We start from the raw sequence: 12,647 nt of genomic DNA, 5'->3' as shown, positions 1-12,647 counted from the left end.
CACGAACCGGTACTAATGAAAGCGGCCCGGCTATCCGTTGGAACCGGCACTAATGTATACATTAGTGCCGACTCAAATACAAACGGCACTAATGTGCTTCACGTTTGACCATTTTTCTACTAGTGTGATGAGCCTCATAGTGGAAACAATCAAGAGGACTGCAGCAGATTAGAAGAGGAGCTGCGGATATGCCCCTCAAATTCAGGAGCTCATCAACTCCAAGATGGGCACGGGCATATATCTATTGGACAAGGAACACCTGCCCATCCGTCCAGATTTTGAGGACAATCAAGTTGTCATGACTGAGAACGAGCCATCATCTGCCCAAGCATACGCGAAGAAGGAGAAGGCGAGGAAGGAGAAAGCTGCCAAGATGCCTACTCAAGAGGAGGCATCTGAGTACTTCTTGAAGACCAAACAAGAGCAGCTTGGTTACTTGATTGCATCCACGCTGAGCATTGAGCAAAGTCTGGCCACCCTCACTAAGAATCAGCAGAGCCTAGAGAGAATCATGGAACAGAAGTTCTATGACTTGGATGTCAAAGTAACGGAAGTTCAGTCTGCAGTGGAGCAGCTCCAGGAGGACATGCAGGAGAGGAGAGGCAGGACTACCACTCATGCCTTTGCCAGAGTACCAAGAGGCCCGAGGTCATCTGCCGTGCTAGTTGCTGACACAAGAGTGACCACTTCAGCACCAGCTACAGCCTCCGTTCCACCAGCTCCAGCATCTACTTCAGCTCCAACTCCAGCGTCTACTTCAGCATCTACCGAAGCCTTCGTCCTTGGAGTGATCCGGACTCCACCACCACCAGAAGATCAAGCCTGAGCGTCGATCTAGCACTATGCATTTTCTAGGAACTTTTTGGTAACTTGTTGCCAAAGGGGGAGAAGATGTATAGATCATAGGCTTCGAGAGAGAGAGTGTTGCTTTTCTCTCTTGCTTTATTTGGTGGTTTTTCAAACTTGTTTGCTTTTGAGTGCTTGAGATACTACGTCATTACTTGTGAGACATTGATGATCATGTGTTTGATCATAAGCTACACTTAATGCTTGCTTATTGCTATTATACTATCTATCTTGTGTGATCATTCACTATTCTTGGTGATGAGTGCATGTATTTCATTCTTATCATTTTAAGCGCTTCACCAAGATGTATGTGACATGGAAGAGTAACCCATGACTCTAACTCTTTGTGCATTTGCAGTCCAAAGCAAATTTTAAATATGCACAAATTTAGGGGGAGCTATTACTTATCACATACTTCTCAAAGCGACGATATATTTCTTGCTTATTATCATTTGTCGAAGCTTTGATCTATATGTTGTCATCAATTACCAAAAAGGGGGAGATTGAAAGTGCAACTATCCCTAGGTGGTTTTGGTAATTCATAACAACATATAGCTCATTGAGCTAATGCTATTCCAAGATGATTATTTCAGGAAAGCTCAATGATTGGCATGGCATGGATGTGAAAGTGGAACCCTCAAAATGCTAAGGACAAAGGATTAGCTCAAGCTCAAAAAGCTCAAGACTCTTCATTTTATATTTTAGTGATCCAAGATCACATTGAGTCTTTAGGAAAAGCCAATACTATCAAAGTGAAACACTCCTATCCAGTCAATGCGCCCGTAGATTAGCTTTGATTCAAAAATTTTAGGGTTAGGTTTCCGCCGAAACCATCTCGGACCCACCAAGTTGAAAAACTCGGTCCCACCGATTTGGCTTATGCCATTGGACAAGTGAGACTCGGTCTGACCAAGAATTACTTATCGGTGTGACCGATTTTTGAACTCAGTGAAACCCTAGCAGTCTCGGTGCCACCGAACTGTGACTCGGTCCTACCGAGTTCACTAGTTTAGGTTCCAAAACTGCTTCGGTATCACCGAGTTTGAAAATCGGTAGATCCGAGATGATTTCAGTGGGAAACTAAAACTAAGTTTTTGGATCATTCTTTTGCAAAAATCTCTGCATTTTGTGATGCTCATCCACTCTATCTCCTCTATAAACTATTCACAGGGTCAGCAGTCAGTTTGCAGCATGTCTGATCAAAGTGATAGCCAAAACATGTCAGAGCAGCAGGTGCACATGAGTGAGGGAACTAGTCCCTCAAGTTCTTCTAATGAAGGCAGCAGGAGCACTCCTAGCAATTTGCCAAAGGCTGCCACGAGACAGAGGAAGAAGAGAACTTCAGACTCTGAAGATGAGGACTATGTGGCAGAGGAAGAGGCCACTTCCAAGAGAGTTGAGCCAGCTCAAGGCACTAAGCCAGGCCTGAAAATCAAAAGGCCAGCAGGCAGGCAACCAATGTCAAAGGCCAGAATGTCAACTGAGAAGCCCATAGAGCCAGTTGCAGCTGAGGGCAAGAAAAGAAAGGAAAGGGTGAAGAAGACTGTGGCTAGAGTGCTTGGCAAAGCTTCCATCATGGAAGAGGAAGAGGAAGAAGAGGTAGCTGCACCAGCGCCCAAGGCACCCAAGCTAATGGGAGATGCCATAAAATCAGGGGGAGCTGCTTCCAAGGCCAAGCCAGCTCCAAAGCCAAAGCCTAAGAGAAATACAAGGAGCATTCCTGTAGCTGAGAAGAACAAGGCCCCAGTGCCTGAGACTGTTGATGAAGAAGAGAAAGAGAATGTTCTGAGAAAGCTAAAGCCCAAGATCCCAGACCACAACGATGCTCATCCTGTGGCTGAGGATATGAAGCTCAGGAGAGATTCAGGGCTGAGGAAGTGGAGAGAAGCAGACCCGTATGCTTCAAGGAGAAGGACAACAGTTGACTACAGGTTTCACACCAAGGAGCAGCAAGATTTCTATGAGACTGTTTTGCTAGATAAGAAGCCAATTGTCTGTGACATGAGATGGGTCGACTGGACCTACATTAAGGACAATGAGGAGCACTATCCTGGAGTGCAAGACAGCTTCATAGCTTGTGGAGTAGCTGACTTTGTTGGGCAGAAGCTCATAAAGTGGAACGAGGAGCTTATCATGCAGTTCTACTCCACGGCATACTTTTATCCAGATGGGAGGATCACATGGATGTCTGAGGGTACAAGGTACCAATCCACTGCTGAGGAATGGGCAAAGTTGATTAATGCCCCAGAGGAGCAAGATGATGACTTGGATATCTATGCCAAGAAGAAGATGGACCACAACTCAATGTCAAATATGTACAAGGAGATCCCAAATGAAGCACTTGATACCTTCAAGTTTGGCTCAGTACATTACCTTCTGTCAGGGCTCCCGACTATCAATTGGATCTTGAGGCACACCTTATTGCCCAAGTCAGGTGATCACAAGATGATCAGAGGCCATGCTATCAACTTACTACATGTGTTTGATGTGCCTCAGAAGTTCAAGGTGATGAGCCTCATAGTGGAAACAATCAAGAGGACTGCAGCAGATCAGAAGAGGAGCTGCGGATATGCCCCTCAAATTCAGGAGCTCATCAACTCCAAGATGGGCATGGGCATATATCTATTGGACAAGGAACACCTGCCCATCCGTCCAGATTTTGAGGACAATCAAGTTGTCATGACTGAGAACGAGCCATCATCTGCCCAAGCATACGCGAAGAAGGAGAAGGCGAGGAAGGAGAAAGCTGCCAAGATGCCTACTCAAGAGGAGGCATCTGAGTACTTCTTGAAGACCAAACAAGAGCAGCTTGGTTACTTGATTGCATCCACGCCGAGGATTGAGCAAAGTCTAGCCACCCTCACTAAGAATCAGCAGAGCCTAGAGAGAATCATGGAACAGAAGTTCTATGACTTGGATGTCAAAGTAACGGAAGTTCAGTCTGTAGTGGAGGAGCTCCAGGAGGACATGCAGGAGAGGAGAGGCAGGACTACCACTCATGCCTTTGCCAGAGTACCAAGAGGCCCGAGGTCATCTCCCGTGCTAGTTGCTGACACAAGAGCCACCACTTCAGCACCAGCTACAGCCTCCGTTCCACCAGCTCCAGCATCTACTTCAGCTCCAACTCCAGCGTCTACTTCAGCATCTACCGAAGCCTTCGTCCTTGGAGTGATCCGGACTCCACCACCACCAGAAGATCAAGCCTGAGCGTCGATCTAGCACTATGCATTTTCTAGGAACTTTTTGGTAACTTGTTGCCAAAGGGGGAGAAGATGTATAGATCATAGGCTTCGAGAGAGAGAGAGTGTTGCTTTTCTCTCTTGCTTTATTTGGTGGTTTTTCAAACTTGTTTGCTTTTGAGTGCTTGAGATACTACATCATTACTTGTGAGACATTGATGATCATGTGTTTGATCATAAGCTACACTTAATGCTTGCTTATTGCTATTATACTATCTATCTTGTGTGATCATTCACTATTCTTGGTGATGAGTGCATGTATTTCATTCTTATCATTTTAAGCGCTTCACCAATATGTATGTGACATGGAAGAGTAACCCATGACTCTAACTCTTTGTGCATTTGCAGTCCAAAGCAAATTTTAAATATGCACAAATTTAGGGGGAGCTCTTACTTATCACATACTTCTCAAAGCGACGATATATTTCTTGCTTATTATCATTTGTCGAAGCTTTGATCTATATGTTGTCATCAATTACCAAAAAGGGGGAGATTGAAAGTGCAACTATCCCTAGGTGGTTTTGGTAATTCATAACAACATATAGCTCATTGAGCTAATTCTATTCCAAGATGATTATTTCAGGAAAGCTCAATGATTGGCATGGCATGGATGTGAAAGTGGAACCCTCAAAATGCTAAGGACAAAGGATTGGCTCAAGCTCAAAAAGCTCAAGACTCTTCATTTTATATTTTAGTGATCCAAGATCACATTGAGTCTTTAGGAAAAGCCAATACTATCAAAGAGGGATGAGGTGTTGCTTAATGAGCCTCTTGCTTCATGTGCTTAGTGATATGCTCCAAAACCCTCAACTACTTTCCCATATCCACATATGACCTAAACCCTAAGCCAAACTCGGTCTTACCGATTCTTCCTATCCGGCGCCACCGAGTTTCACTTGTCATTAGCCACTGCCAAAACCCTAGCAATTCGGTCCTACCGATAAGGATCTCGGTCTCACCGAGATGGGGTTGCAAACTCTCTGTTTCCCTTTCATAACTTTTCGGTCTCACCGAAAGAGCGAATCGGTCCCACCGAGATTGCAATGTAAACTCAGTGTTTCCCCTTTGTAACTTTTCGGTTTCACCGAGTTCCACTCGGTCTCACCGAAAGAGCAAATCGGTCCCACCGAGTTTGCCTGACCAACTCTCTGGTTAGCTAATTACCAAATTCGGTCTCACCAAGTTTGTGTAATCGGTCTCACCGAGATTACGTTATGCCCAAACCCTAACCATATCGGTCCTACCGAGTTGCATGTCAGTCCCACCGAAAATCTCTAACGGTCACTAGGTTTACATTTTTGGTCTGACCGAGTTTATTGATTCGGTCCCACCGAGATTGGAAAACTGTGTAACGGTTGGATTTTGTGTGGAGGCTATATATACCCCTCCACCTTCTTCTCATTCGAGGAGAGAGCCATCAGAACATGCACACATTCCAACTCATATGTTCTGAGAGAGAACCACCTACTCATGTGTTGAGACCAAGATATTCCATTCCTACCATATGAATCTTGATCTCTAGCCTTCCCAAGTTGCTTTCCACTCAAATCTTCTTTCCACCAAATACAAATCCCATGAGAGAGAGTTGAGTGTTGGGGAGACTATCATTTGAAGCACAAGAGCAAGGAGTTCATTACCTACACACCATTTGTTACTTCTTGGAGAGTGGTGTCTCCTAGATTGGCTAGGTGTCACTTGGGAGCCTCCGACAAGATTGTGGAGTTGAACCAAGGAGTTTGTAAGGGCAAGGAGATCGCCTACTTCGTGAAGATCTACCGCTAGTGAGGCAAGTCCTGTGTGGGCGATGGCCATGGTGGGATAGACAAGGTTGCTTCTTCGTGGACCCTTTGTGGGTGGTTGCTTCTTCGTGGACCCTTCGTGGGTGGAGCCCTGTGTGGACTCGCGCAACCGCTACCCTTGGGTGGAGCCCTGTGTGGACTCGCGCAACCGTTACACTTCGTGGGTTGAAGTCTCCATCAACGTGGATGTAGGATAGCACCACCTATCCGAACCATGGGAAAAACATCCGTGTCTCCAATAGCGTTTGAATTCTCCAAACCCTTCCCTTTACATTCTTGCAAGTTGCATGCTTTACTTTCCGCTGCCTATATACTCTTTGCATGCTTGCTTGAATTATGTGATGATTGCTTGACTTGTCCTAAATTAGCTAAAATCTGCCAAGAACTAAAATTGGGAAAAGGTTAAGTTTTTATTTGGTCAAGTAGTCTAATCACCCCCCCTCTAGACATACTTTCGATCCTACAGGTACTGCGTTGAGCTGTAACATGCTCGCTCCTGCCCTGCCTTGGTGCAATCTGACGGCCACCATTGTGCTGATCGGACGGTTGGCTAGATGGATGATTTGTAGCAGCCGCCTTTATTTTTACTAGTAAGCTTGCACGTGAAAATTCACGTATATACAAAAAATAGTCCAATCATAAAGTAAAAAATATTGCAAACAAATTTGTGGTTGAAGTTTCAAAAAAGCTATAATTAGGAAGATTTAGTTTGTAATGTACCTAAGCATTTATTTACAAAGTCAAGGAATTTAACTTCATGGCTTCATTCTCATTGTTCTTGAGCCGCTATTGGTTGTTCTTCAGGCTTATGAATGCCAATGGACTACATTTGCATATGTTCACACCTTTTTCCCTCTCTCTAACTCACATTGATGGAATATTGTACCAAAAACACACCATTCCTTTTGATTATTAAGTCAGTGCGTCTAGAAGCATATATATGCCAGCGAGGTAAAATGTACATTATCATAAACTTAATATCATCACAAGTAACATGAGTACAAAAAGAATATAAGCTTAAGCACCATTAAAAAAAGAAAATGAAGAGAAATTGTGATAGTGAAGACAATTCTTTTGCTTATGAGATACCAATGGAAGGAAAGCACAAGCGAATCAGTGGTGGAATGTCCATGAGCGCCTTGCTTGTCAGCGAAGGACATCCTTGACATCCTCAATCACCACGCCAAAGCTTTCCCCCTACGCAAATTCAACCACGATAGTCATCCCCACTGACATTGGTTTTGGATCCGGGTGCGACAATGACGGTCAACCTCGACATTGGCGGTTTTGACCTATTGAAGAAGCATGTGCCTGTGCTACCTGGGTATGGTTAACACAACTCAGAGCTGAGCCTTATTTTGTTGTCGGGCGACACGACACTTCTCGAGGAATACCACTTTCTGCTCATCAGGCATTCTGGCTTACCATGATTGCCAAATTTTCGTTTTTAGGTTCTCGAGTATGATACTTTTTGCATTCCCATTTACATATGAGTTTATTTAAGTCCTTCAACATGGAACAATCCTGTGATGCAAATGGATGTGCATATGGATTATTCTTCTCCATCTGCGTTTTAAAGACACAAATGTTAAACAACTGATAATGGATGAGGAAAAAAAGGACGATGGAGCCTCAACCCTGATCAGAAATTGGAACCGCGATCAAAAATTGCAAAGGGTTAAATACAAATGGATAATACAACAATAAATGTTTAACTGAAATTATAGCACTTCCACAACTACATGAATTATATGTCACAACCAGAGAATGGAGCAATAATATTTTCCTTACCTTACCTTAGCAACCAAATTTCTATACCATTGTTCCCGAGTGTCAATCACAAGTTACATAACAAATCACATTGTGATTATATATACTCCCTCCGATCCTTTTTACTCTGCATATAAGAATTTTTTGAAGTCAAACTACTCAAAGTTTGACCATATTTATATGAAAAAATAATAACATCTACCATGCTAAAGTTATACAATATGAAACTTTAAGTCATGATGCATAAACTGGTATTGATTTCACATTGTGAATGTTGGTATTTTTTCTATAAAGTTGGTCAAACTTTACGAGGCTTGACTTCAGACAAATCTTATATGCGAACTAAAAAGGACCGAAGGGAGTATAAACTAAAACCATTAGACGGATCTTCAAGAGCCATATATAAACACCAAAATTGCAAAAGGAGGCGAATAGTTGCATATTTAAACTGATAATTTAAGTCAGAAAGCATCGGTAAATTACCATCATGGTCATGGACGACAGCCGTCTGGTTCAATTTCGTCCAAGTGGAGGTAATCTGGAGTCTGAACAGGCGAACCATTCACCGTTCGAGAAACTGTAACCTAAGTACTCCCTCCGTCCCAAAGTAAGTGTTTCAAGGTTAGTACAACTTTGTACTAACATTTGTAAAAAGTTGACACACTTATTTTTGGACGGAGTTAGTATATCGCAGGCACTCGCATATGCCAACTTAAGTTTATTCTGAAATTTTGGTTACATACAATGGTTGCTTTATCTATAAAGCGGGGTAAAAGCCTATTTCGAGATCATGGCACAAGAGGACATTAGAATGATATGTTCTAAAGGGGCTGCGTCGAACAAAAACAAATTACAAATAAGTGATCCCAAGGCCTTGTGTAACCCTCAAATTTTCTGTGCCAATCCCATTATGCAGCTACCACCCTTTTGCTGAATCCCGAACCATCATATTGCTATGACTGGAAAACAAAAACTGTACCAAGAAATGGCACCATCAGATAAGAACCCACGCAAACCTACAGACCAAATAAGTTGTATGCTCACCTTGTCCTGTTTCTCTCCGGACAGGCCAGACTTGCTTTTCTGGCCAAGGATGAAGAATAGCACGCAGGTCGCAGGACACCAAGCTGAGCGCTAGAGAAGTGCCAAGAACAAGGATGCTGTAGATCCTCCCGCTCCGGTTGGGATCTCCTGGCGCCACCACTAATGATGACGATGCGATGCACAAGGCTCCGAGGCGGCTTATCGCGGCGCGTAGCCGACATGCATGGGCGGTGTCGGTGTGGCAGCTCGCGTCCGTGATCCTGAAGCTCTCGACTCCGCGCAGGCGCTTGGGCTGACTCGGGTCCTCTGCCGTGAGCATAGTCACCATACATCCCTTCTCCTTACCCAATTCGAAACCGATGAGCTGCGGTCCATAGACGAGACTTTTGGCGCCGGTCGTGGTTACTGTTTCCTTCGGGATGAAGTGTTCGTGCGGAGCTGCTTCCTGCCTCGAACAGGGGAGGGGGGGAGTTGGGTCGCCTACGACTGGTGCACGCCGGCTGAAGTTGATGCCCAGTGGAGTATTTCTTCGTGCTTCGTGACCGCAGGCGGCAATAGGAGTCGGGCAGCGAGGTGTGTGCTGTGCGCGAGCGCTGACAAATTACTCTAGCCTTAGCAGATGAATGAAGGAATGTAACCAAGTGTAACACCCACGATGCGGCTATATCTCTCATGTGTCGGAGCATCACTTAAAGGCATAACCGCATTGTAGGCATGTCGCAAGAGGGGTAATCTTTACACATCTCATGTACTGAATAAGAAAGGGATAAAGAGTTGGCTTACAATCGCCACTTCACACAATACATAAATATAGCATTACAACATCCAGAATACAATCACGGTCCGACTACGGAACCAAAATAAAAGAAGACCACCCCTAATGCTAGATCCCCGATCGCCCCGACTGGGCTACACTACTGAACAACTGGAAAAGAAACAACACAATGAACATGAGCTACATAGAGCTCCTCCTTGAGCTCGGTTGTGTCACCTGCACGATATCGTCGACACCTGCAAACTGGTTTTGGAAGTAATCTGTGAGTTACGGGGACTCAGCAATCTCACACCCTCGCGATCAAGACTATTTAAGCTTATGGGTAGGGAAAAGGTAGTGAGGTGGAACTGCAGCAAGCACTAGCATATATGGTGGCTAACTTACGTAAATGAGAGCGAGAAGAGAAGCAATGCAACTGTCGTGAATTAGAAGTGATCAAGAAGTGATCCTGAAACTATTTACGTTCAAGCATAACTCCAACATCGTGTTCAATTCCCGGACCCCGCCGAGAAGAGACCGTCACGGCTACACACGCTGTTGTTGCATTTTGATTAAGTTAAGTGTCCAGTTTTCTACAACCGGACATTAACAAATTCCCATCTGCCCATTACCGCGGGCATGGCTTCCAAAAGTTCAAAACCCTACAGGGGTGTCCCAACTTAGCCCATCACAAGCTCTCACGGTCAATGAAGGATATTCCTTCTAGCGGGAAGACCCGATCAGACTCGGAATCCCGGTTACAAGACATTTCGACAATGGTAAAATAAGACCAGCAAGACCGCCCGATGCGCCGACATCCTGATAGGAGCTGCACATATCTCGTTCTCAGGGCAACACCAGATGAATACTACGTACAGCTAAAACCAGCCCTCAAGTTTCCCCGAGGTGGCGCCGCAAGTGGCTCTGTTTCAGACCAACACTTAGACAAGCACTGGCCCGGGGGGGGGTGTTAAGAAAAAGATGACCCTTGAGTCTGCAGAACCCAAGGGAAGGTGATAGCTTGTTAGTGCAAATGGTAAAACCAAGGTTGGGCCTTGCTGGAGGAGTTTTATTCAAGGCGAACTGTCAAGGGGTTCCCATTATAACCCAACCGCGTAAGGAATGCAAAATCAAGGAACATAACACCGGTATGACAGAAACTAGGGCGGCAAGAGTGGAACAAAACACCAGGCATAAGGCCGAGCCTTCCACCCTTTACCAAGTGTATAGATGCATTAATTAAAATAAGAGATATTGTGATATCCCAACATATCCATGTTCCAACATGGAACAAACTTCATCATCACCTGCAACTAGCAACGCTATAAGAGGGGCTGAGCAAAACGGTAACATAGCCAAGCAACGGTTTGCTAGGACAAGGTGAGTTAGAGGCTTGACATGTCAATATGGGAGGCATGATATAGCAAGTGGTAGGTATCGCGGCATAGCAAAAGAGCGAGCAACTAGCAAGCAAAGATAGAAGTGATTTCGAGGATATGGTCATCTTTCCTGCAAAGTTCTCAGAGAAGACGAAAGCTTGATCCTCGTAAGCATACTCAATGGGTTCCTCGAACACGAACTCGTCTCCCGGCTCTAAGCCAAGGCAAGAACACAAGCAAGGGAAACACAATCAACCACGGTGCAATGCGCAAGCGACATGATGCAAAACATGGCATGATATGCGGGATGTGATATGCAATGCATATGCGTGCTCCGGAAGGAAAATATTGAACCAGGCCTCAACTTGGCAAACCAAGAGTGCCGCTGGAAAGATGAGTTGATTTCGGTCGAAATCGATATAAAGATCACTGGAAACAGATGCACGGTTTGGAAATGGCAACCAAAACAATAATGGCACAATTATGCGATTAACATCATGATGCCATCTAGAATGCAACATGAAACTAAGCTACTGCACCCCAACATAGCAACGAAGCACATGGCAGTGATCTACTCAAGATGCTTGACAAAAGATGAACACCGAGCTACGGCTAAATCACACAAGAGTAGGTTCAAACAAGCATGGCAATAGTGCAAAAGATATCAGCATCACAGATTTAGTGAGAATAACGACATGCCAGGAATTAACATCAGGAAGACATGTTTAGAGCAAGATAACAACATGCTACAGGAACATATCATAGCAATACAAGGCATGGCATGAATTTACTCAAAGTATATAACAAAAGTCCCTTACTGACCAGAAGCCAAAAAGGATCAGAAGATATGATGGCACCCATGTAAACATAGCAAGTTTCGTTAACAGATTCAGACTTAGCAGAAAAACTGGACATGGCAAAAATAGAGTTATGAAGGCATATTTGCGAGCTTGATGCACTCACCACAAGGCATTGCATGACAAACTAAGCATACACCCAGCAAGCAGACATGATCAAGAAGCTATCCATGGCAAGAACAATCTCATAGCATGCATGGATCAACTACAACAACCTTGGCAAAATTGATTAACAAGTAAACAATCTACCAGGAACATTTTATAGCCAAAGTAGAGCAAGATTGAGTCACGCTAGGGAACTCCATAATTGCAAACAAAGACACGGATTGATAGAGCATAACAATATCTCAAAATCATCCTTACTGAACATGCTCAAAAGAGGCATGGATCACTCTGTAGCAACATGAATACATGGCATAAAAATAACATAAGGGAAAATGACTTGGAAGAATTCTAAGTCCCTGAAATCAGCAACATCACGAGAGCTACTTTGCATGCTTGTGCTATTCACCACATTGATCAAAAAAATACATGGCATACACCCTTGTAAAGATGGCATGGCATAGCCAAAACACATGTAGAGCTTATGCCCATATGCAGCACACAATAATCATGGCAAAAATGACAAATGCTCATAATCTGATAAGAAACAACACCTAACATTATGAAGAACTCTTGCAATAGCATTTAGGGCATCAAGATGGACTCAAACAAGCATGGTGCAATGGAATGAAATGAAGACGACATCATGATGAACATTTTGATATATGGCACGCCCAAAACAGAGCATCACACGGGAAGTTATAGCATGATGAACAGAGCATGGAAATATGATGACAGAAAAAGACTTAGTAGAATTTTGGACCTCGGGGAGGAAGTGGACGAAGGGGTGCGGGATGAGGAGATCCGGGGCGTGGTGGTGTTTGGTTCGGGGACGCCTTCGAACCAGGACGGTGCGA

This window comes from Triticum dicoccoides, chromosome 5A (assembly GCF_002162155.2).
Source record: "Triticum dicoccoides isolate Atlit2015 ecotype Zavitan chromosome 5A, WEW_v2.0, whole genome shotgun sequence".
NCBI lineage: Eukaryota > Viridiplantae > Streptophyta > Magnoliopsida > Poales > Poaceae > Triticum > Triticum dicoccoides.
This window is presented reverse-complemented; position numbering follows the sequence as displayed.